The following is a 27673-nucleotide window of genomic DNA, read 5'->3' on the forward strand; positions in this document are numbered from 1 at the left end:
TTTTCTCCATACAGAAGTTGAAGTTAAATGCAGCACAGAAAAGGCTAGAAAATCCTGTGCTGAGATACTCCAGAAGCTGGCACAACATATGGTGAGATGAGATGGGATGAGTCTCTGGGGTGATGTGGTCCCTCAGAGAGAAGCCATCTTCTGTTACCTTGTAAAAATTGCCTTTTCTTGAAAGACTAGAGATTGTTGTATCCACCTCCCTTCATCCCCAAGAAGAAACAAAACTGTTACTATTTCCCTGTCGGTTCCTTAGGCAAGAATACACAAGAACAAGAGCTTACCGAGAAAGCAAACGGAAGGGAGGGCTTTTTACAGAAGGAAGGATAATATACATTCACACATACTACTACATTCAATATAAACATTCTCTTCCACATACCCATAGAGAAAGCAAGGGAGAAGGAAAAAAAGATACATAGCATTTATTGGTCAATGTGAATATTTTTAAAGTGAAGCTCAGTTATAGAAAAATCTTCTAGAAATGATAAATACTTTCTGTTGGACATAGCAGTTTTTTGAAAAATATCTGTTGAGTACAGCTAAGTTAGATCTTACCCAATTCAGAAAGAATTGTCATAGGGAAGAACTGGAAGCACCTAGGTTGACAAAACCACACAAACAAATGGGCTGATCTCTGGGACAAAGAGAGCACTGGTCATGGAAATCTGCCTCATCCAGAGGCAGAAGCAATGAGCCCAGGTGGAGGGAGGAAGCAGTAGTTTAATATTCAAACTCTAGATCAGGAAGCCCAAAGAGCACCTCCCTCCACGCACACACGTTGTAGGAGTGGCAGGTCAGAGGAAGAGAGAAAATTGTCCCAGCTCTCAGTTACAGGAGTGAAAACCGTGGCTCAGAAAAGTCAAACACAGTTGAAATGAGGGCTACAGCTATGATGTATCAGTTTGAAGTTCTGTTTCTAAGTTTCTGCACTGAAACCGCCATTGTTGAAAAGTCGTATTAGATTTACTTATCTACACATGAAAGTCTTGTTAAGGTTAATACGAATTCCTGTTAGATAGGTGATAACAGACTTTTTCAGTATTATTACAGAACCAAAATGTTTTCCCATGTGTCAGGATTAGAAAGCAGTAGGTGTCCTGAATTCTAGGTTTCTGAAAAGCCTCACGAGAAGTTCATATATTTAGATCAGCAGTGATGTCGAAGCCTTCAGCTAACCATATTTTGATCCTAACTGCAACACAGATGAATTGGAAATACCATAAAAATAGCCTGTTTGAGGAGAGGATGAGGCACTGAGCAGACAGACTTATCACATCTTTTTTTCATTTTCATATCATATGTTCTTTATTATTTAGATCCAGATTCTTTCTAGATTTTTTTTAAGCTGCAATATCAAATGGCATTTATCTAGGCATTTTAGAATCATGACAAGATAAAAGCCAATCTTTTAGTAATCAGTATGCAGAGAAGAAGAGAAGCAGTAGTAAAGCAGTTGCTGCATGTTTGCTGACAAAATATTTAATCCAAACATTTAATTTCAATCTGCCACTGTTCTCAGTTGGTATAATTACTTTAAGCAAATATCATGTAGGAAGGAAGAGAAAATAGTCTCAGCTACTGAAATGTAAATAATAAAACATAATCATAATCAAATGTTTAAAGCCATATAACTCCATTCTAGGATCGTTTTGTGTGGACTATTTTAAATGTTTAAGTGATTTTAAATTATTTCTGACATAATGGTCTATGATGTTGCCTATATTGGCAAGCAATGGAAAATATTTAATTTTCTCATCTGTTCATACACATCATACTTCAAAGATACCACAGTGAAATTGCACTGCAGTCCATGGAAAATTGTAGACTTTTGCTTTTCATGTCAATGAATGTTAAAATCAACACGAACTTAAGACAGTTCATCACAAATTCTTATGGGTTTTAGCCCAGTTAATATGACAAATGTATATCACTCTTTTAAGCTTACGTGCAATGTGATTATCTCAGACATAAGGCGACAGCCTCCAATTTTTAGGATAAAATTCTGGAGCAAATTTTCTATTTTCTGGACAATAAGGGACATAAAATACCACTCCAGCCAAAAGCCACTTTGATTTTCCACAATAAGTTAATCAATCCATCACAAGTCTTATGGCCCTACAAAGTGCTAAGAGTGTGAATAGGTGGATTTCATTGATGACTAACTCTTTTCTTGCAGTTTTCCACATTCTTGACTCTATTACAATGCTTGTCTATCGCACTGATGGGATTTTAGACTCTGTTCTAGAAGTTATATAGGCATGTAAAATTTAAATAAAATATACAGCTGCAAACCAGATGTATATATCATTCAAAACACAACAACCAAAAAAAAAAAAATCAGAAAAGAAGGTTGCTCTTTAGTGCTATTCTCTGGGGAGTAAAATTTACTTTTGTGCAGAGGATCATCACAAAGCAAGAGCAGGACTCAAGTCTCATTTAAACCCTGATGTGCAGATTAATTGGGAAAATTGCAATTACTTTAACTACAAGGGGTTTAGATTGCTTTGCATTTTGCAAAAATAAAAAAATCAGTTTAATCACGTGTCCCAATCATATGAAGAAAATTACTACAAGGCTGAAAAGGGGCAATGGTAAAGAATGGAAGCAGCTTTGTTTGCTGAAACTAATTGAGTGCAATTTTTATTTTTTTATTTTTTTTTTAGCAAAGGTCTGTACTATAATATGAAGTTTGATCCCCAAAGTAACTCGCCTTCACCTTTTCCTCTTCAAAGACTTCTGCTAGAACAGAAACAGGTAAGAAGATTAATGTGGAGTATAGGAGACCATTGAAAATCCTTCATTCCAATCCTTCAGCAGCTAAGGCCAGTCCACAGCACTTGCATGTCCTTGCAGGCCGGGTACGGGGAGCCAAGCTCAAAGCTTGCGCTGCCAGTTCCCAGCCACGCCACCAGTCTCTCAGGTTACCTAAACACATAGCACCCTCTCAGTTCACCTAGACACACAGCAGCGTTTGCACGTATAGGAGGTGAGAGAGAAAATATTTCTAGTTGTGATGGTGAGAGGGAGGCATTTTTGTTTCCGTATATAGCATAAGCACAAGTTCATTTCAAAGCAAAATGATGGATGTCCTTAATTTGTTACTTATGAAGTGCACGAGCAGATGATACGATCCAAACTAGAGAGGTTAGCCAGACCAACTAGATATAAGAAGGAAGTCAGAAACAACCCAGAAAAAAAAAGAGATGTTGTAAAGTGAAGTAAGCAGGATCCAAAGATGCTCTCAGAGTCATGTAATCTCTAAAATAATTACAACAATATTTCTCTGCAGTGAAGTTACAATTTTGTTTACTTCTTAGGCAGATTCGCCTGTATTGCAGGTCAAGCATGCATGTCAAAATCGGATGGCTTTTCAGCAGTGATTGCTGTTACCTATCGGGTTTGTTTACACGGCTAAACAGGTAACGCTCCCCTCTCCTCCCCGGCCCCAGTCCCAAATCCGAGCGGTGCGACAAGCAGGGAAGGTGCAGCTGACAATGGCAGGCAGAGGCTTTATTTATTGCTCCCAGTGGGGGGCCGATGCCGCAGCTTCTTTACAACCATCAACACCCTGGGGCTTTTTAGTTCCACATATAAAACAAGGAAGATGGGGGATGGCAACCAACCTCAAGGGATTAGGTACCTGAATCCTATCCCAACTACTAGCAGACTCCAGCTGTGTTTAAATGTTTTTTGAAGAATTTCTGATGTTCAGTGGTTGCTGATTACTTCCAGATTTTAGTTCTACGCCAGTGGAGCTCTGCTACAAAGAGTTTAGCAGTTGTTGTTAAAAATTGCAATTGCACCAAAGAAATGTCTTCTTTAAAACCAGTTTCAAAAATATTACAACGCTGTTTTAAAAGAAAAAAAAAAAAAACAACAAACCAAATCTACAGGCTCTTCACAGTGAAAGAAAAATCCAGAGAAGTGCAGGGGAAGGGAGAAGAGAGGGTAGAGAAGACAGCCGGGATTATATTAGCTTTAAGGCCTTCTCAAGTTTTCCTTTAAATGTTATGATGATATTTTAATATTCAGAGGGATGATATGGATAAATTTGCTATTGACAACATTTCCTTTATGTTCTAAGTTTAGTTAATTTAAGCTTCAATCTGTGGCATGTCTGGGCCTGTCCTCTATTATTACACGTCAACATAAGAGAATGTGTATATTTGGACACATCTTTTATTTGAGTAAATTAGATGACATACAATTTCAATATCATAAAATTAAGTAGAAATACTTTTTAATACAACCCCCACACACACACATACTCTGTTTTCAGCTACATACATCTTTCTAGTAAATCAGAGGACATCCAGTAAGTTGCCTGCAGGTAAATTTGGTGAATCTGAGCCACTTAGTCTAGAAAACTACCAGTAACATGCGATATGAGCTGATTTCTTCAGCTTCCTAGGGAATGAAAACCATAATCATCATATTTATATCTAAATACTTCACTGTTTTGTCAATGAAAGAGGCGTGTTAAGGAGAGAAAAACCTTCCAATAAATAATAACATTTATATCATTATTCTTTTGTATATTTCTCCACTGAATTTAAGATAAGTTTTGAACACAACTCAGTGAAAGACAGACTGCTTTCTTTCTAAGTTTGTTTGTTTGTTTGTTTCCAGGCACATACATACTTTTAAATAACAGTCAAGGTTAAAAAAAATTTTTAATTTTTTAATATGTAAGTTAAATTTTGAATTCATCCAGGCTGTTCCCATAGGAAAAGGGGAACAAAAAAGGGGAGAATGAGAAACAGGAAAAGAATAAAAGAGAGGAACTAATGAAAGATTTTCCAATAATATGCTACTCTCTTAAGCAACTGTCAAGGTTCTTAAAATCTTGGTAGCAAGACAAAAGCACGCAAAGTAAAAATCACTTTGTCTCCAGAAGTGGTTACCATGTTTAGATAGACATTATTCATATAGCAGACTTCAATTCTGACATGAACTTCTTTAAGTTTTGCAAATATCCAGGTGCAAAGCAATACAGCAGCTTACATCTTTTTAGCAGGCTCCTGAACTCTACAAAAATAAATTATTTGAGCAGGCTATAGCATAAGCAGCAAAAGCCTGATACTAATGCATATTCACATAGTACAAAAAAGACAACACGTCTGTTTCATGGCGCTGAGGTTTTTGGCAGTACAAATTCAATATGGGAATAGATTTCAAATTTTTGCAGATCCAAAATGGATCTGAAGCTGGATGTACAGACTCCTGATGCATCACCAGCACTATTAACTTTTTACAATATGTACATTCATTAGAGGGGAGTTCTTCTGATTCTTGTGAAATAATTTTGCGTTGGTGAGCTGTATTTGTAGCACTGACCCTTAGCAGCACGCAACATACCACAACCAGCATTGTCCAAGAAGGGATTATTTCATTCCACTACATCATATCACAACCAACTGTACCTAGTAGTACAAATGCAACCTTGTCATTGCAATTTGTCACACTTTTTTGTGTGCATTATAGTTCCCTGAAGTCTCATCTCCTGCGTTGAATAGCCCACTGCCATATAGCACATGATCCTATAAATGAAAAAGGCAAGATTGCAACAAGGGAGATATTGGTCACAGCTTCCATTACAGGGCTGACTGTTTCCCGGATCACACATGTTCGGGAACTGCATCCAGCTCAAGCAGGGAACAGTTTTGCTGTCACCATCACGTGTTTGGCCTGTTTGCAAATGTGCCTTGCTTTACTAAATCATTGGACAACTTAGCAGTAGTTGCACATGAAACAACTGATGTCAACAATGTTTGTTGCTTAGTTGTCCCAAGAAGCCAATGTACAACTGAAAACAGCAAGATCTGTATCCCTATTCTCATCCTTGTTCACCCTTTTCTTCCAATTAAAATCACCTCTGTAATATCAAGAGATGTAAAGACCGAAATGGAGAGTCAGGAATAGTTAGACTTGGTCAGCTGACAAATGGCTGAGAGAGGGCACACAACACAGTGTGAGGTGCCCACATCTCAGGGTCTGCATTCAAGCCCTGCCCTGCAGCCAGGGTGAAAACCCAGCCTCCGCTGTGCATTGGGTCAAATTATAACTATGCTGGGGGGTGGCTGTTTGACTGGGACTAGTTCCTAGTTCCCACTGCAGATGTATATTAGAACAGTGGAAAAACAAACTACAGGAAGAAAAGTGGTGGAGGTGTGGTGGTTCCTTGGGATTTTCCCAAATGGTTGAGTCCCCCTCCAGTCTCCCATCCTACCACTCTCTCATGCCATAATACCTGATGCTAAGCAGCTGCATTGCCTTGACCACTGTTTTTCACAACGGAGAGCACAGTCTCATTGTTCCCTTATGTTATCCCTGTTTCATCCATCCTTTTGTGTACAAGTGCAAACCTTAGACTTACACCGTAGGTTTTCCTGTGCAGTGATTGTCTTTGTTATACGCTTGTAAAGTGCTTAACTCAAAAGAGTCCATGGCCTATACATGCTACTGTTATAAAATGATAATAGGAGACAGATTACTTAGAGGGAAGTGCATGAATTTTTCAAACAGGTATGTGCAAATCAGGAAAAAAACCCTCAACAGTGAAAAATTCTTGATGGTTAGTAGAGTAAGTGAAATACATGAGTGGGCAATTGCTTATTGTATTATTTTATATCATTGTGAGAAAACTTTTAACAAGCTTCCTCACTCAAGAATTATTTCCATCTGTTAACATGGAAGCATTAACTCAGAAGTTTCAATTTTGTGTAGGAAATAAAACAATTCAGCCAGCACAGCAAAACAATGCACAGCAGGGAAACATTTTAGATGAAACTGAAGTGTAATTCCTGCTATTCTAACATACCTAATGAATGTATTTTAATACAACAGTACAATAGAGATCAAGAATTCTTGAATTGCAGACATGTAGAAAACGTTTTTGTGTACATAATTTTATTCATGTCCTATCGCCTCAGATTTTCTAGGAAAACAAAAATTTTATAATACATTTAGCACTACACAGTAAAATATCGAAGGGTTTCCGTTGCTCTTAACAAATCCAAGAGGTGCTTTCTACTGGTGACAACTTTTTTCTAATCCTCGAAATAAATACAGGGTATTTCAAGTTCAGACTAACCTACCTGGCAAATTTCACAACACCCTTTCTGTACAGAATGCTTTCCAAAAGCCAAATTTTAGCTCATTGTCAAAGATGGATGTGGTACAATAACTCAGAAAAGAACTTCATAAATGCTCCAGCTAATTTTGACTCACTTGCCAAATTTTGCATTACATATCCCATGTCCTGCCTGCATAGTGATCCCCACTCCTTGGCAAATTCAGAGTCTTGAGTTAATCACTTTACAGTTGTCTCTGAATCCATCACAAAGCCAGGCTGCAAATGACTTGTCAGGGCACTGTTTTCCTTCTTCATTCTGCTTCCCTTTAGGTTAGTAGCAGCACTTTACAACAGATGAACATCAATTAATAGTAAATTATGACAGGATTCATGTAGGATCATATATTACAACTTCCTTGATGCCAAAACCTTTCACAATGATGAATACTAATACAGTGAATACCAAACACAACTTATAATGGTTTTGCCATTTCCTGAAAAGTGTTGCCAATCTACCTTTGATTCCAAAGAGGCTCCACATCTTTATCTGTTTGAAAATATGAACTTTTGCTCATGAGATCGACACAAAGGCTCTTTTATGTAGGTCAAAGGATGCTTCCCCCATGCCCATTTAATATGTTTTCTGTGAAGTTCTGTGTGCTGCCCTTAGGGCCATGCACATGCTGGCGATATGCATGCAAGTTGCACAGCAAGTTCTTTCCCCCCGCATCATAATATCTACAGTTCCATCTGCCATGTAATGCAATTGTGTACCTCCATCTATTTTTCAAGCATTTTTAAGTGTCACACATAGAGTAAATCACTGCTTTATGAATAGGCCCCTAAGACAAGGACACAGTTTACAAGGAACTTAGCATTTAAGCTATTTTCATCCTGACAATGACTGACAAGTCTCTCAGAGAATATTATATATTTAGAGTACTTTTGTAGGCGCTGTACTTAAGAAACATGTCTCATCAATTGGATGAACTACTGAACTAAGTCTTAAATGTTTAAAGAAGGGTCAAAAAGGCACCCTGCTACAAAAGTGTGCAACCTACACCTGACTAATATCAGAGAAGAAATCCATGCAGTGAATAATTTTTGCAAGTTTTCTTTCTATTTAAAAAACCCCTTATACTTTATCTCTAAATATTTGTCAGGTCTGGAACTGAAGTCTTAACAAAGTAAAAGCCAAACTCCAAGAAAGAAAAAAGAAAAAAAAAAAAAGCACACCACATTCTTCATAAACTTAATGAGAATTTCCTCAACACAGGCATCTCCATTTATACAACAGATCAAGAAAGGCTAGAATCCAATTTCAAATCAAATAACCTCCATATCAATGTGTGGTGTAGTTGACAGTGCACTCTTATCAACTCCATGCTTTCTGGTGGGTAACGTGCACAATATAACTTAGAGTAACCATTTGGCAGAACACTGCTGTAGTCAAATTGAAATAGCCTTTAGTACCTTGGTTAAAATGGAGAGCCATAATGTATGCTTGTCATTTGATGAAAAATTGTGTCTTCAAATTAAGAAAAAGAATTTCTCATGAAAATATGACACAGCACAATGATGCAGATGTCAGAATCTTATTTAAAACTGTAAAGGCACAGTGCAGCACAGAGGCACAATCTGTCAGGAAACACAAGACCATGTGCCAGTGACCAAAGATTTGCTGCTGGATTCTTGTCATAGTAGTAGCAAGAAAATTTGAGTTACCTACAGATAATTGCTCATTCCTCAAGGGAAGTGACACCTTTAAACTGATATCATAATACAGAACAAAGATATATCTCACCAATATATCTCACGGTAACAACCATGTTTGATCACATAAAACAGGTAGAGCACCTGATGTAACTTTACACATTTAAGAAAAGTACAGTTGTTTTTTAAGCTCTGAGATGTATCTTTTGGTCCATATAAATGAGGAGTCAGTTAATATAAACAAAAATTTCTACCAAAAATAGATTAACAATAGATAAATAGATTAAGAATAAAGATAAGAATTAAAAAACACTGAAGGTCATGGAAAAAATTTCCACTTACATCAACAGATCCCTTGAAATGTCCAGTTATTTCACTCAGATAAATCACATCGCTAAATCAGGGCCCTGGAACACCAGTCTTGAATAAGAACCTTGGTCTATCAAGGAGCTGAAACCATATCTTTTCCTAAGCAAGCAGCATACTGGACTGTTGCCATCAGGAGCTCAGCTAGCAAGTTGAGGACAGCAATTCCTCCCCTTTCCTGGGTACTTGCTAAGGTACACCTGAGCAATCCATTCAGCAATCCACCGGCTCTCCAGTGTCACCAACATCTTTGTTGGTGAATTTGAGGGAGTCCAGCAGAGGCCACCAACACAGGACTTGGTGCATATGGCCTCACTTGTTCAACTTGTTCAGCCTGGGGAGGAGGTGGCTGAACCTCCCCTGTGCCAGTGGGGAGGTTATCTGGTTCTGGAACCAGGCTTCTCACTGAAGGTGATGCAGGAGGAGGAGAATCAAGTGTCATGGATTAAATCAAGAAACCAGAAAAAACGAAAATAAAAACCCTTAGAAAGGATAGTTAGGGACTGGAATAGATTTCACAGAGAAGTTGTGCAATGTCTTTCTTTGCGGAGTTTCACAGCCCAACTGAAGCCCCACAGCTGATGTTGCTCCTACATCAAGCAGACTAGAGAATCTCCCGAGGGCTTCCCCAGTCTGATCTAAATAAGAAACAAAGCAACACAGAGATCGTTTGCTTCTATTATGTGACAAAAGACACATTAGGGAAACTATAGTGATAAAACCAAATAATAGCGCTTTTTTGTTTAAGAATCAGCATTCATTGCAGAAATTTATAAATCCTTTAAGAAGTTTGTATGCTAAACACTTGGGCTTTCCACTTTGCTAACAATACTGGTAACACTTTTGCTAACTTTGCTGGTATCAGAACATATCAAATTTGAAAATCTGTGTTAATTCAGTGAAAATCTGTGTTAATTCAATGCCATATGGCTAGAGGCATTCATCCAAGAAAGTCACATCTCAACAAATTATTACAAGAGCTTTCCAGATTTGAAGGTTCAGTGGAGAATCCAGTTGACTGGCTGCTTAAAGGCTCAGTACCAGAGAGAGTGAGAAGCAAATGAACCTCTCGCAGGTCCTGCCTCCTTGTCTTTGTTTTGGGAAAAGTTGTCCCTCACCTCCAATAACAACAGAAACTCCAGAAGACTTTGCAGGGGTTTTTACACCTCCCTGTCTCCCTAGCACTGTCTGAGAAAGGATTATGTTCTACCTTCCACCTCACCCAAAACAACGACAGGAAGAAAACCAATAAAGGGCAGTAGTGTACTGTAAAGTGCTACAAGATTTTCTGAAATCTCCCCACCCACCATGCCAGAATGCAAAAGAAGCTGAATAACATTACCCAACATTACTGGGAGAAATGAATGTTAATTGCCAGGAACAATCAGAAGAGGAAGAAATTGAAGGAAGAATGAATATTGCACAGTGTAAAATAGCATTTTATGTGACCTAAATGTTAGACAAAATTTTGTTAATTATTAATATTAACCAACAAAAGAGGACACCAATGTCATATTGGAACCAGACAGGATTTAAGGGAAGACTAAGAGCAGTATAACATTACCTTTCTTAAACTTGACCAGGGAAAAGTAAAAAGAAGCTGCTTAAAATCACGTGACCTAAAGCATACGTTAGTGTGTACATACACACAAAATAAAGATACGGTAAATCAACAAAACTTGTGGGGTTTTCTTCATATCAATAATTCTGTCAGTGCATGGTGAATCTGACTAGAAAGTCTAATTGGAAGCAAAAAAAAAAAGATACCAATCATATCAAAACTGTACAAGTACTATTTTTGATAATGTATCAGAGTAACCAGAAAATCTCCAAACTTCCAGATTCAGACTTCATGAACAGCAAATTAGTGCTCTGACTGGATGCAGTAGTATTAACCAGCATGTGAAAAATCTCTTCTCTATGCATCTGAAGAATGAGAACTGTAATTTAGCCATTTCACAGGAAAATAATTCCCTCTGCATAAGTGGTTTTGGCAAATGTATGGTATTGCTTTGTTTCAATTATTGTATTTTAGAATTCTGGTTTTTGACTCCATGCTTGTGATGTATGAATGTTTTAAAAACTTGTCAGACTTTTCAAAATTCGCGTTCATGTTTAAGTCTCTGTAAGTATTACTGATGGAGATTTTTATCTGAATCAGTTTGTTCATTACTAAGTACTAAGAGACATTAGAGACAAAATATGCCTGCGACCTTAGATAAAAGGATTGTGTTCCATTCACAGTTAACTCACTAAAATAATTGCATCAGATCAAGTTAATACATGATGGGAAATCTCCAAAGAAAGGCCTCTGTGAAAAGTCATGTTGGTTAGAAAGTACAAAACATTTTTATCTTCAGAGACAGTAGTGAAACACTATCTGCCAGAACAGTGTTGCTTGAATAAATTGTCACAACACCTAAAACTAAGGTTCTGGCCCTTTATCAAAATGAAATATCCTATAGATCTTTTATTAATAATAGGAGGTTACACATGACTAGATTACAGACACAGAACATTTCACTTAATTAAATATAAACTGTAAAGTATCACTGTATACCCAAAATACATAGAATTTATATAATTCTTGTTATATAACTAAATCTAATTTTTGTTGGAAAAAGTGAACTTCTTACTGATTTCAGTGATAGTGTGACTTGCTTATCTGAAAAACTTAGTACATATATCCCCTAGGCCCCTAGGCTCCCTCTTTTCCAGAATAGTACAAACAGCAAAGGTAAAATAGATAGGGAATTAATTGTTACCTAGTTATTTCATCTATATATTAGAATTAAATAAAGTAATTGTGATTTTATCTACTCCCTGTTTTTTTCTAACTTGCAATCAAAATTTAGAAAGTATTTTTAAACGTTAATGAAAATTCAAAGTAAGGTAATATAAACAATAGCAACAAAACAGTGTGAACTCTTTTGCAATATATATACTAGCATAGCTTCAGAATTTTTACTACTATAAAAATATTACTGAACAGAACTGCAGCTGCAAAATTATCTACTTCATATTAGATGTTAACAAAAAGAATTAAAAGTAAATTACAACTAGAAGCATCAAAAGAAATCAATTTATCAAAAAATAATACACAAAGATTTTCCTGTGTGAAAGAAGACCTGTACTAGGAATTCTCTTGAAAGAGAAAAACCTCATTACAAATTCCAAATATTTTAACAAAATATAATTGTTTTGCAGGAAGTAGGAAGCAATGTTACTGGGCTGATAATTATTAGTTAGCATGCTAATAAAAAGTAACATTGAATTATATTTGATATGTTGAATTCAAAGGGAATTAGGTACCTAAATACCTTTCAAACGTAGCAGTAAATATAGTGATTCTATCAGCAAATGCTCTTCTAGCAGCAGGGGAGAGGGGGAAAGAAGGGGGGAAAAACCCAAACTCTGCTTATTTTGTAGTATTTCCATAAATTGTCTTAGCATGAATTGCAAGTTGAATTCAAACAGATTATATTGGTAATTCAGGCAGTCAAAAAAAAAAATCATACTTGTGTGGTCTTTTACGTGGCAGTGGGCAAAGCTTAGGGGAGTGTGCAGCACTGCATGTGAAGTAATCACATATAATCTAGAGGATTCTCGTCTTTCAGGCTGTGTGAGGTACATGAGAAATTCTATTACAGAGTTTGCATCTCCATCATTTATTATCTACAGAGACAGACTGGCATTTCTTGCAATCGGGGAGAAAAATACTGTGTGGATAACAACTCAATTATGTCTTAAAATTAAGTTGGAGAGAAAAGTTTGTGCACTCTACAGCTCATACAAGTATTTTCTCAGAGCCTCCTAGCTCTGAGAAAGCAAATTGTGAAAGGATATTGTGAAGCAGAATGTAAACAAGTATGAGAAATATTAATTAAGCTTAAAGATACATTACATATTTCAGAGTATATTTAGTCATTAAATGACTTCCCTTGGAGAGAAACAACTTAATTTATGAGATTTCACTATGACATTGGGAAAACAGAGACCTGACAGAGGGAGTTTCAGAAGAGGATGTCTTGTGCATCTGAGTCACACAGTTTTCAAGTAGCACCTGTTCCTTTCTTAATTACTTGTTCCAGAATAGCAATCACAGAAAGTTTATAATTTTATTGGGAAAAAATTAGTGTAGCCTCACTAACTGGAGTTATACAAAAATTTTAATTTTAATTTGGTATTTTTTTCTTTTAATATTTAAAGGGATAATGCAAGGTTTAATTAAAAAAAAATACAATATTTATTTTCTGTTGTAAAAAGGAGTCCAAACAGTAGCTGGTGGCCTTCCTGAAAACACTTGTCATCATTATGCAGGAAAAACGTGCAGCTTCTAGGTCAGCTGGAAGCGTTGTTGCATCATCCATATGTAATTTAAAGAAAACCAAATTTCTAAGAATTTATTCTGCACAACTGCTTTGTACCCTGCTACCAGCAGGGCAGATTTGAGCAAATATTGTACCCACGGGGATCCATCAAAGGAAGATCCCAAATGACTGAACTATTGCAGCTGTTCTGATGTCACCACTAACACCATGGGCAAAGCCTGAACCAGCTTATTCTGACTTCTAAAAACTGTTGAAATGCCACAAAACTGGTTCATGTCCTGACACGTACTAGAGCAGAGGCAGCAACTGTACTTTGCTGTGCAAAGTTTCACTTTGGCTGCGTGTTATTCAGTTTGTGTTCTGTACTTTCACTCATCAGGAATTTGTTAAAAAGTGATAAGTGAAATTGTTCTTTTTAATACAGGACAAAATTGGGGCCACACATCTCTTCCTGGCATTGGACAGAGAGGTCTGTCAGTGACAATGTACCTTCAAGAGATGAAATTCTTTGCACTGCGTCTCTCTATGAATGGGCAAGCGGACAGCATCACTCCTCAAAAACAGCAGCTTCAAGTCCAGGTTCGTTACTGGGCCAAGACTGGCTATTCCACCACCAACAAATCTGCTGCCTGAACTGGTCGCTGATGCCTGCATACACAGAAGGCAAGGGCAGGACTATACTGGTGGAAAAGCAGAACAGATAGCCTTGCCTCCGTTTCCTATGGAATACTCTCACAGAAGCATCAAATTTGAGCTCAAATCTTGTAAAGCACTCCAGCAGAAATAAGTGATTTTCAGCAGAAAGAAGAGTAAAAGCATCACATTCCCTGCTAGACCTAATTCCTGGCTACTGTGTAGCCAAAGCTTGTTTATTAACACATCAACGGATTGATTCCACATTCCAGTTACTTGTCATTAGTGAAAGGCTAACTATGATTAAAGACCAGGGATTTCAGCAGCTGTGATTTGGTATTTTGCTTTTGTAGGGGTTTGTGGGTGGTTGAGGGTTTTTTTGGTTTTTTGGTTTTGTTTTTTTGAGGGGGTGGTGGGGGGTGGTAGTGTTTGTTTTTAGCTATGGAAAAGTTTGGAAAGCTAAACAAAATGTGACATGCTTACTAGAGTAACTTTGATTTAGCCAGCAAGGAAGTGTGGAGAGGACTGTATCTTCGATATATATTGAATGCTTTCTGTTTGGCTTTGGCAATAAGCAAACCAAAAAGATAAAATGTATTTGCAATAACTGAAAGGAAAACTATGAATAGAGAAATTACCATACCAGTGGAAATGATCTGCTCTCACATTGTGAGACCAGCTGTTCTAGCCTTCATCATTTGTACGTTTGCTGTATGAAGGGTGAATATACCCCATTATTGGAGCTGTGCACAACCTAGCCTGACCTAAATGCCAAGAAATAAGCAAGTGAGAGTGAAGCATCAGTGGCAAATTGGAATCTAAGGCCTTTTGTGCTTGTTAAATGGTGGAATGATTATAATTGGAAAAAGTGATGTGCATTAGTTCTGAGTGAATGTACAAGAAATGACAAGCGTGTAACTTAATGATTACTTCACAACACCCAGGACTGCCTTCTAGTCTTGCACCAAGAGGCTGAGCCCTACAGCAGAGAAAACTGCATGTCTTCTCCTGCTATTCATAGGCATCCTCCACAGGTCACATGGAAATAACCCTGAAGTGATAAGTCTTGGTTTAGGAAGTCTGCTGCTTAAGCTTGTATAAGTCATTGTGACAGAGTGTTTTTTCCTTTCTCCACAAACCTTTGTCTGTATTAGCAGCAACTGGGCAGAGTCCAGCTTTAAATGAAAACATACACTCGTTGTTTATTCTCACAGGTAGCAAGCATATTTGCAATGAACATCTGTAAGAATTGCTTCACTACACATCATTTCTGATATGTTATTTCTCATATATTCATTCTGTAGATCACCATGATGGTAGCAAAAAGAAAAAAAAAACAAAACAGGAAAAAGTTAGTCCAAACATACTAATTAATTATTTCAAGTGAATAAAATAATTAATAACTGCAGATTAATTGAACCTCTTTTTACAGCTGGCAGAAATTATTTCCCAGGATATTAGAAATTCAGTACAATTAATTCTTCTTCATTTTAAAATAATTCCTGTCTAGGAAAAACATTGCCAAGCATTTTCTGGATGATAGGCATGTGCTTTATGGCAGGCTCATATAAAGATTCAGGGTTAAATGCTCAATGAAAATGTATAGTACATAAATCTACAGGCAGAAGTGGCAGGCAGAGTGTCAAGAAGCAATCATCTCCAAAGTCAGTTTACCCTCACAACAGGGGCCTTGTCATGGTCGGAGTTAAACAGGCTTTGGATAGGACTGAACTTCTGTCTGCATAAAATAGTCAGGACTGGAGAGCTTACCAGGAAACTGGAACTTCGCAATTAAACAATATAATTAAACAAACCAATTCTAGTTACTTTTCACAAGGAAATACTCAAAGCTCTTGAAAAGCTGTATACCATAAAGCATTCCACAGAAATTATTTACTGATGTTTATATGTTACTTTCACTGTGCTGTCTTTTAAACTGGAAGAATTCCCATCTTCTCAAGTAATTAAGACTGGGTTTTTCATAAAGGAAAATTGCATTCCCTTTCTAGGTGATTTCACCTCAGTAGGTGAGGTCCATTGGAAACTGTGGCAGAAGCTTAGCTGAGGAAGTATTTCTTTGGCATATTACAATAATAGAGACCTCATTATTAAACAAAGAAAATGTAAAAGATGATCTTTCAAAAAATTAAACTACTAATATGATTTTCTTACTTTTGTTTAATATAGATACTCAAGCTCTCATAAGCCAAGAGGTAGCCCAATACTGTAGACAATTTACAGAGATCCAAACATAAGCCAGAAACTAAACCCTGAATCGTTGGTACAAGTAACACCCACAGCAAGAGTCCCTAACCCTCAGGTCTCAAACAGGGACTTGTGACAACTCTCAATGTTTGGCCAGTTCTCACAAAAGAACAAAAGGCAGTCCTATTTCTATGTAAAAACCTTTCTTGTCTCTGTGGTTGAACGGCTAAGGAATCTGTGAAAATACAAAAGTCTAGAGTAACTACTGTCTTCTTACATCTTACTTCACACACATCGACCTTCCAGAACAGCCTGGAGGTTCCCAGTCTTGCCCTGTGCCTTCCCATGCAATGTTTGGAAAGATGGAGCATCAGGGAAAGAACTGTTCTCCCTCATTCTGTTTCATTAGTAATGTTCATTTGAATATGATTTACTATGGAAAAGGATGTTAATAAGAAATGCTTTTTTACATTTATTAGTGAAGAGATTGCCTGACAGTTGGGAAGGAGAATGTATTACAAAGACGATAGTACAGGTAATATCCTGTATATTGAGTCTAATCACCCATTTAAAGTTAAAACAGGAGTTGTTAAGAATGTAGTGAATCACACTCTAATGATTAGTGATGAGAATCACCTAGATAATGAAATTGGTATTGAGAAACAGATTTTTCGGCAGGATGATTATCCTGCAAGATTGATTAAAAGGATAATTGTAGAACAATGTAACCTTTTCCATAATTACAGCACTGAACTTGTTTAAAGCCATTTGTCATAACAGTGTGGCTCTGCCATATCACAAAGAGACTGACCACTGATTAACACGATATTTATTACCCTCCAGGCTTGTACAGGTATTGCAACACCTGTACAAGGTGGTTTTAATATCTTTGCACTGAAAATTAAGAATATAGTAAAACCACTTCAAGTAATCAAAACTATAAAATTCGATGTAGTTGCACACATCTGATCGCTGAACTTCAAGGATGAGTTTTCCATCCCTTTTCCTGTGAGGTCCCATGAGACCAATACTACAGCACTCTTTACCTTGTACTGGTAGGTTTAAGAGATCAGAATAGCAAAAAAAAAAAAAAACTCAGAAAGCTTTAAAATTGTACTCCAAGAAGTTCCAGAAGTAAAAGATCTGCAGCTGGAAATGTTAAAAGTTCCAGTATTTGAGATATGATAGAACAGAGAAAAAAAATGAACAATTTTTTTCAGAGTTTTTTTCGGGGGGGTTTCTTTGTATTTCAATGAGAAGTTTTAATTAGCTTCAGTGAGAAATTCCTACAAATTTTAAAGAACTTTCTAGTATTCTTTACAAAATGCCTGCTATCCACAAGTTACCTTTGTAATGTTTTCTTCACAAACTGGATTTTTCCAGACAATTCTCTAAATTTACATACCACTTTCTCTCTTAGCTTTCCCAGCAGTGTGTCACACCAGAATAAGACAAGTTTTTAAAACCTCCACAAATGGAAATTCCTCAGCCTCTCTGCATAACCAGGAACAGCATTTTGATACCCACTTCAGTGGAAGTTTCAAGCAAGTCTTCCTTCTTTAACCATCTATGTTATTATGGAGAATAGTTCTCTCCCTAGCTGAAGGATACTTCTGCTTCCCCTCTCAGTTCCTTCTTTGCCAGCCTAAAGAAGCTCAGCCCCCTCAACCTCTCCTCTTAGGTCAAGTACAAGAGGTCCTTTGCTCCTTGTGGGTCCTCTGCTGGATTATGTCTATTTTCTCAATATCCTTCTTGCACAAGGACAGCCCAAAACTAGATACAGTATGCCAGGTAATGCCCAACCTGTGCCTGGCAGAGGGTGAAAATAATCTCCATCTACTAGCCATATTTCTCCTAATGTAGGCAAGGGTGCAACTTACATAACTTCCCATAAGCACACACTGTTAGTATCCATCACATTCCTAGGGATATTACGCATTCAGTTGGTTTTTGGTCTGTAATGACGCGTGGGGTTACTACTCTTCAAGTGTGGAACCGTCAAAGGTTTTCAGGTTTCTGTCAGACAAACCTCACAGTCCCTCGGTTCTACTCAACTGAAGCTTCAGCAGATGGGATTATCAACCCCTACCCCTCAGTCACTGTCTTCTGCAAATTTTCTGGGGCTGAGTTTCACTCATCGTCTAGGTCACTAACACAGACATTGAACTCTGCCAGCCTCAGTATCAACCCTCAAGGTCATACAGAGGGTTCATCTTAAAGTTTGATATATTGTTACTTTTTCTTAAACATGCAATTTGAGACAAGCTGAACACTCTGTGGTATCATAAATCACATTTTAACATTAACACTAATTTTAACACATTTAACACTAATCTATGGATTGATCAGGTGTGGAGTGGTAAGGGAAGGGAGAAATTGCTTGCTAAGTCTGTGTTTTGGTCAGGCAGACCTAATTATCAGAAATGTAGTGGTTTTCATTTATGAATGATGCTGTGGTCTTTGAGAGGCTCTGATATAATAAATGCAATGCTTGGCAATAAGAATAGCGATAACACATTATTAGTATTGGGTTACTCTACTATATTTCAAATTTTTAGGTACCACTTTGTGCTTATGTATTTCAACTCACATGTGAGTAGACTTGATGAAGGGGAGCCTATACAGGCTGAGAAGCTCTTCATTCTCCTCATGTTGTTGGAGCCTGCAGAATAATAATTATGGGAATCCACCATCTGGTGACCATATGTAATGTTTGACTCAGCCCAGGGACAGGACGATAAGTGGCCTACTTCAGGTGAGTTACTGTAGGCCCTCTAATCTGTCCAAGGTAACGACAGATTCCTTCCCCCCTCATGTAGCAGGCAATATTACACATTAGGGGACCAGCCAGAGGCTTTATTTATTTTAACTCGCCTAGGGCTCTTGCATTCACTTGAGGAAGCCAGTGGTAGCAATTCCAGACACTAATGAGTAATGACATGGTAGGAGGAAATATGTGGCGCACAGTCAGTGTGTGGCTACACACCATTTCATTATGTGCTGAGCTAAGAAACGGGAACAACCTGACAGTGGGGGCTCCTGTGAGACCTGCTACAGCCATCTAATGGATGCTGCTGGAGCAGGAGCAGCCCCTGCCACCACAGAAATCTACCAAACGTTCTTGTGATACAGGGGTGTAAAAGATAACATAGGCCAGCAGGAAACCAAAAGAAAAACAAAAAGACATATTAGCTCATACTTAACTAAGACCAAACCACATCACTAAAGGTCTAAATACAACTCATCAGTTTCCTCTCAGATTTAGCATTTGGTCATAGAACAAAAATTAATTAAATGGGCAAAAAAAGAGATTTTCTAAGTAGTTTTTTCAATGCAATCCATTCCAGGCACATGCCTTTACTGACTTTACATGGGGAGTGTCTGGCATCACATGATAGGAAATAAAGGCACAATCTACTCCACCGTTCACAATGAGAAAGATTTCTTGAAGGGCTAATTGCTGAAACAGAGGACTCTGATACTGGGTAGTGGGGGCTGAATTAAAAGCCAGGGTAAGGTAGCTTTTTTGCTTATATTACTTTGTGTGATTCCTACTTATAATGATTCCCTCCTGCTGAAAAGCCCTGGCTGCCTGTTGTTTCTGCTCAGTCATTCCCATCAGTTTTACAGATGGATTTTACTGGAGTGAGAAAATTAGAGCAAGAACATGACTGTTATTGTTTCACAGCTGATGAAGAACAACAGTAGAAAAGTAGTTATGAAATCTTATTTTTTTGTCGTCTTTGCTGTGTGAAATTTTACACACCTATCTCAGACAGTGGGTAAATCCTTGCCTGAAGGTTTTCATTATGTTTCTCAAGGGATGAGTGAAATTACTTGGTTTTTTCACTCATTCAGGGTATCTGCTTCAAAGGTTAAAATACAGTACAGCTTCCCTGAATTTTCTCTGTGTAGACACAGCTAGCTCTGCAAAGACTACAGTACAGAGAGATTCATAAAACTGACATTTCTTTTTTTTAAATGTGCATGTGGCAATGGAGGGTCATTTCTCCTGAAGTGGACGTGTGAAAAATATTGCATGACGAACAAAATATTACATGTAGAACAAAAGTCAGAACTAATTTCAAAGCTCTGACAGATTTAAAACCTCCTAATATTACAAGTTTTTAAAGAAAATAATCCAACAACAGATACAGACTGCGAAAAAACATACAGCATATATTTGAGCTGAAGATCTTATACTGCTTTGCAACTTTGGTTCTATTGTCACCTAGAATAAAATCAGGGGGAAAGACCTTGAGAGATAAGCTGCTTATTTATTTGTTCCTGAAGCTTTGATAGCATGTAGGTTGCTGTGTGATCTTTATAAACTCAGAGGTGCTAAGCACAGCTTGTTTTTGAAAGTCAATGCCAGCAAGAGACAGACTTTTTGTAATAACACCCGGTGAGCTGTGGCACTTGTATACTCATATATTTGTCTGTGCCAAATCCTTACCTAGTCTACATTAACAGATGTAACATCTTTTGACTTCACACTGGGGATTTGGCCCATTATCCATTTCTTGAATATGTATATCCAAGTAGGACAGACATCCTCACACTCACCAAACTCCAAATACCTTTAAATTAAAAATAAACCCAGTAATCTCTTCCTTTTTCCTAAATCTTACAGGATAGAGGCTGATCAGATGAAAAAATAGAGGATTTATTTGTCTGCCTTTTTTTTTTTTTCTGAGGATCTAAAGGAACAGGTAGATGGTTTCAGAGAAGAAAGAAATGAATTTGTCAATTGCTCTAATTCCACATGCAAACTGACCTCAGATAATCTGCACTCTCAAAAAGGAAACAGTACTTTAAAATAAATCCTGCAATAATCCTCATCAGCAACATACACAAAATCAGGTAGAGGACATATTGGAAAAAGGGAATTTGGGGTAAACTTCTCCTTGCATTATCCTACATTGTTGCTAATTTGTAGTGTGTGTTTGTAAGTGATTCAGAAGTATGAAGGGAATCCAACAGCTGAGCTAGTTTTCCCTGTCACAACACAGGTCCCGTGACCCAAGGGAGATCTCCCTTGATCCCTGGGTTTGCCCTACTAGAGGACTATGACATGGTTTAAGAAGAATTTCTCTCTCACAGAAGGTTATCCTAGATGAAGGAGTGATGTCAAAATGCTGCAACTTCTGCAGAGAGATAGAAACACCAGGATAAGGTGCTGATATATGTGCATGCGACTTTCGCAATTCACTGGTTTGATGAGCTGTGATGGCAGGGAAGGGTGGTAATACCACAGCTTAACATATGCCTTTTTCTTTTAAATTTTTATTTGACCAATTTTTCTCACTTTTATCCTAAATTTTCCCTCCACTGTGCATCACATTCTGAACTACATCACAGTCCAAAAACATGATATTCAAGCTTGAAGCCCCAGTCAAGGAATGGATAAACTACAAGGTAATACACTGTTTCTGTATCAAAGGCAATTTGACACACTGCGCCATGCAGACTGTTAATCTTTTATTTTCTCTCCTATGAACAAAAAAAAGATTTAGTTGTATAGTGAAGATGTAGTTATCCAGAAGTAAAGCACCTATACCAATGACATCAAGCACTGGCAAAAACGCACATCAGTCACTGTTTCTGCTTTTATATTATTTTTTGGACTCGGCAGGATAATATTGTCTCATTTTTCTCTTCTTTGTGATTCTGTGCTAAATTTCATAAAAACAAAGCAATTCTGTAGCATTTTTATAGCCAATGAATTGAGGAAAACGTGGGGTCCTGTCAATTAGTTCAAGTCCCGAGTACTGGCAGAATGGTAAGTATGGGGAAAAGATATGAAAAAACCCACACTCTACAATACAGAAAACTTTCTGTAACACTCCATAATAAAGAAAATGAGCTGTCCACAATTACTGCTTGTGTCTTTGTTTTACTTATTCCATCTTTTCATCTTTCCAGCTCATTAAATTTAATAGAGAAACTTGAGGCACCTCTTACCCATTTTCCTAGCATGAAAACCTTCTTACTAATTGCTGATTTATAACAATACTTTGTCTTTCTGCACAAATATTAGTTTATTCTTCAAACTACCTCTGATGAACAACTCTAGAGAGTTCACTTAACATTTCTGTAGGTCCAAATTTCATGTCTGTGAAATTTCCTAGCTTGAGATTTGAATTTTCAAATGCTAGATAACTGACTGGCACAGTCTACAAGCTTACATTTTATCTAGGCCTATGTCAGCACATTGGCAGTGACTCTGAGAAAGGAGCCTGAAGATTCCTTGTCAATGTATCACTATTTGCCTCAACATGTTGGGAGTGCTCAGCAGTGGCTATTCCCTCAGAACAAACTGTCGCACAATTAAAAGAAAATACAAAAATCACCAAAAGGAAGAATGTTAATATTTAAAAATCTAATGTCAAAGAAAGTATGGTTAGCCAGTCTGTGCATGCTTTTTACAAACTGTTATTTAGAAATAATTATATAAAAGAGATTCTTTGAGTCTTTTCTTTCAGCCTTAAACTCAGCATGACCATGTGTGAAATGATCCATCAGATTTCATCAAAGTTAGGAATCCCATATGGCTTGTATCACCACAGTTTAAAACTTCCTATGATTCAAAAATATGTCTCTACTGTTCATAAAAAAATACTTGAGCTAGATCACATCTTGGTTGTTCAGTGTAGATAGCATCAAAGCGAGAAGCTGGATGAATGTTTAGCCTTTGTATCACGTGAGAAGCTCTGTGCTGCCAGAATTAGCACCAGGTCCTGGGCTGGTTCATTTGAAACTGAGCCCAGGCTGGGTCAGTATATCTGAGCTACTTCTTTGATGGTAACATCAGAGTAACTTTTGTGGGCCTTATATGTAAATAGTTGTTAATGTACTGGAATAGCCCATGAATTTGAGGTATTCCCTGTGTACAGATATACACACTTTACAAACAAGTGTTTCTAAAAATTCTGCATGATTTTTTTTTTTATCTAAATGGGAGAGTGTGTTTTGGGTGTTTTTTTCCACTTTAATGACTATTTTTTTCAAAGGAAACCTGTTTTAAAACCCCAAATGACTTTTAGTATTTTCAGCTTAATATCTAGATCTTTAAATCTCCTTATCTGAAAGCCTTCATATGAGCTGCACTGGAAACATAATTTTTTGGGGTTTCTTTCATTTCTCTTCTATGCCAGAACTTCCAAGATTTATGTAAGAAAACTCCCCCTTTCAGGAGATGCTTCTGAGTATGTTTTATTTCAACCTAGTTTTGTCAAAAAAGCATAATATTCTACAACACACTATGAGAAAATACATATTGCATACAACACAGTGTGCATCCCAGCTATTTGAGACCCAAGTCTTCCAAAGGTGGTGAAGATATAAAGAACATAAAAAACTCCAGTAAATAATTCAGGCATTACAACTTATATGTTACAAGACTTTGACTTATCTAAAGAGAAAAACTTTCACATCAGCTCAGCTTCTACACCTCTCCTTCAAAAAGGCTTAATCACATTTTACAACAACACAAAAGCAATACCAGCATTTCTAAAACATATTACTTGCATTCTATAAGTGTCTTAGACTCACACTAGTAGTAAACTGAAATAACTTAATATTTCATCCATTAAAATGGCTGTGCTTAATATAGCTTATATCAGACTGACAATGCATATTTGCTCACTTGCACTCTCTCAGGAACAATTATCATACAAAGTCATATATTAGAACAAAAGAATACCATTTTTACTTCCTGAAGTGCTGTCCAAAGTATAAAATAACATAAATGAGAATTCAAGTGGGTTTTGGGACCATTTTTTGTGTGTTATAGAATAGCATTCCTTCTGTTTCAAAAAATGGCAACTACAACTGGCATGGGATGTTAAAAAAAAATGTGAAAAATGCTGACATAACTGCTCTGCTCAGAGTTGTGCACTTCATCAGGCTTCAGTGAAATGTGATATGGACGAGATACTTGAGGATGAAAAGGCCTTGAAATAAATAATGCAGGTAAATTTCATGTTTTGCAGTAATGGAAAATGCAAAAGCATTTGCTTTTTTTTTTATAAAACAGAACTATTAAGAATATTTTGATTTGGTACATAAAATTATAATAAACTATTTTCTCTCTTCTTTTCTACTACTGGTACTTATCTCTCCATCAAAATTTAAAGGAATAAGGTCAGATATTAAGTGGCTATTCTCCAGATAGAACAACAAATATGACACAATTAATTAATAATTCATTGGATTATGATATGATTAAAGGTGAACTAGAATAACAAAAATCCTTAAGACTGCCTGTAAATCAACTGTTTTCAAGGGTAAAAAAATAAAAGGGTAAAAAAATAAAAATTTAAGACCTTTAACAGTAATTACAAGAGAAATGTTTTCAATGTCTTCAAAATAGAAAAATAGAATGCCAAAAAACCACAAATATAAAATGACAAGATTACCATTAACTTCAGATTATGTGGTATTTAAAGACCTTTCAAATGTCATTTATTTACAATAATCTCTCTTACGTTATTACACCAAGTTAGAAGACCTGAGTCCTATTTTCCACACATCTCTTGTCTCCATTTCTAGTTTCTTATCTGAAAATGAAGATGATACCCAAGTGCTACCTTTACAAAGGTGTTATAAGGGTTAGATAAGTACCATCTATAAAGTCCTTTGAGATCCTGAGATGAAAAGCTCTGTAAGACTCAAGAAAAGCTCTCTATAAGTGCAATATTATTACTGCAGTTCTTACTATGTTTATTTGTTTACTCTCCCCTAGAGAACATAATTCTGAAGAGATTTACATTTGAACTTTGTAAGAATTCTGTTATCTGTCTTTCAAATTGCTCTTAAGGGCTCTGTAGAGGAAAGGCAAATGCTCACAAAAGCACACTCAAGTCGTTCCAAAGATCCCATTCCACAAGATATTCAGTGTTTCTCGAGCAGCACAGAGCACTCTCAGCTGAATGCACTCATCACTTTGTAAAATTTGGCCTTGGATTTCCGGTGCCAGCATTTCTATGAACGAGGATCCCAGCATAGAAATAGACGTAATTCTACATTTCTTTTTCAATTCCTTGCTAGATGCTCATGGATCAGGTGAGCAGATACAGTTACTGAGTCCACTGCCTCGATACTCATCAGAATACTGACATACTCAGCAAAGTGTAAAGAGTAGGTCCTTTTTCTCTTTACTGTCATTGATTCTGCAAACCAGCGTGGAGAAAAAAGTGCCCATGGGTCATTACACGTACTTTTTTTTAATTGTTGAACATTGTGGACAGTTTGAACATCCAACTGCCTTATCATAATTTCCTTTTTCCGTCTGATTTCTGAAAAAAAATAATCAACCGAAGGACATTCACACAGTTCTATACGGCTTTTTAATGCTATTCCTATCCTGAAGAATGAGATCATGAAAAGTGGGACATGGATGAGAAGGATGGGTAAGTAGGAAAGGAAGCCAGCAACAACTTAAACATAAGATTAAGATAGTAAAATCTTTCCTAAATTTTAGAGTCAAGTCTGGTAGCCTTTGACCAGATATTTTCTGAGGCAGCAATGGAAGACAAAGGACTTTAAAAAAAACCAAAACCAAGCAAACAAACAAAAAATCAAACCAAAACAAAAATCCAAACAAACAAATGAAACCCAAACAAAACAAATCAACACATTAACTGCATCGGTTATGGGGAAGGAAGAAAAATGTTATTTTTGGTCTTCTGAGGGATTCTTCGAATATTTGCATGCTGTGGAAATCATTGCTCCAAGTTTTACTTGAAGAGAAAATTACCCATTCCTAAGGTTCAGTAAACCAGCATAACTAAGAGACTTTATTTTCTCCTTCATTTCAACGCAGAATGAAGCTCTTTTGGAACAAATGAATCATATGTATAATAGAATTTTGATTTTACAGAAAAAAATGTAGATAATATTCTGAGTTTTCTCTTGAAAACTATCTTTGGGAAGAATGCTACACATCTTGGAAATATAATTGTATCAGAAAAAAGTTTCTTGCCACACTACATCTGAGTTTTAGGCCTTGAGAATATTCACCAGTAAGGAAAATTTCTTTTAGAGCTCTAGTTTCTGGCTCAACAATGCTCTAATCTGAGCCCTGTACCTCATTATTCTCTCTTTAAGGTGGATTGAGGATATATGGGAAAGTGGAGTAAATTAAGCTTGCAAGACAGGCAGTAAAACTAAAAATAGTCATAATTTAAGTTTATTACTACTAGAAAATTTCTAAAAAGTTATATATTTCGTATTTGCTTTAAGTTGCCCTTAAAATTACAATACTCCTCCTTAAGACCCTTTCAGAATATCTGAAAATCCACTATTTGCTGTAAGTTACTTTTTTTACACATCTCCATTGGTCATTTTTTCCCACATATAATGTCACTTCACTGTGAGAAAGGATAAAAAAAATTGAAAGAAAACAAACTGGGAGAAGGAAAAAAAAAAAGAAAGGAAGAAAAACAAACCTTATATTGGTTTTCTTTATTTCTGTGGGATATAGATGATAGTGAATAAGAAATGTGGAAAGTAAAGTAATTTCAGTCAAAAAATACTATTCAGCCAGTAAATCAGGAAGATGTAGAGCCAGGTGGATGGTATCTCATGAGTACCAAAATAAAACCTCTGCAGGAAAAACTATCTGTATTGTTCATTATGTCCTTAAAATTACAAACATCCATACTTTTGAAGTTTATATGTGGCTAAAGTGTCTGATTTCAGAAAAATATATAGTTGACAATAACAGAGTAATTACAGTCACTGCTTCAATATGGCTGCATAAATCATCATGATTCAACCTATAGTAGTAATAAAAATAAATTACATTGGTTTTGGTTCATTACTGCTGATCTAATAAAATAAAATGAATTAAAAAAATTCCTGAGTGTAATAGTTTCATAAAAATAACAATTTACTAATGGGTTCTTAAGAACTTATGTGAATGCAACACATAAGAATTGTATTTTTGTTAAAATAACCTTCTGATAAGAAATTAGTTTATTTTATTCCGGTCCTCATAATATTTTTGTCCAACAAGTGTTTTCCCTCAGTGACTGCCTCCTCTCCATAACTCGGATTTCCCTGATTTAGTAAATGAGACAGGAGGAGGAGTTTATTGACATAAATATTAATGAGATTCATTCTGAGAAAACATTATAGGATTATGTGCAATGATATTACTCAGATCAGAAAATAGAGAAAACTGTACAATATCTATATAAAATACCCCAACGCAGGTTTCTTTCTCTACATGTTCCTGTACAAGCAGACTCGTTCCCCACCAAACCCACATGGCAACCGCGAGTAATCAATGTATGGCTCATTTGAACTAGTCAGTCCCATTAACTAGACCTCTTAA

The 27673-nt window shown here is 36.6% G+C and overlaps 2 protein-coding genes across 3 annotated transcripts in view; both read right to left on the reverse strand.

The window, feature by feature from the left end:
- Positions 1-27673, reverse strand: part of FIGN (fidgetin, microtubule severing factor) — a 342028-nt gene that overhangs the window by 234085 nt on the left and 80270 nt on the right. The gene's annotated exons all lie outside the window — the stretch shown is intronic.
- The window catches only part of GRB14 (growth factor receptor bound protein 14), a 298766-nt gene that overhangs the window by 86354 nt on the left and 184739 nt on the right, over positions 1-27673 (reverse strand). The window lies entirely within an intron of this gene.

The sequence above is a fragment of the Manacus candei genome, unplaced genomic scaffold, assembly GCF_025592945.1.
Source record: "Manacus candei isolate 608988 ecotype Guabito, Panama unplaced genomic scaffold, ASM2559294v1 h1tg000023l, whole genome shotgun sequence".
Classification (NCBI taxonomy): domain Eukaryota; kingdom Metazoa; phylum Chordata; class Aves; order Passeriformes; family Pipridae; genus Manacus; species Manacus candei.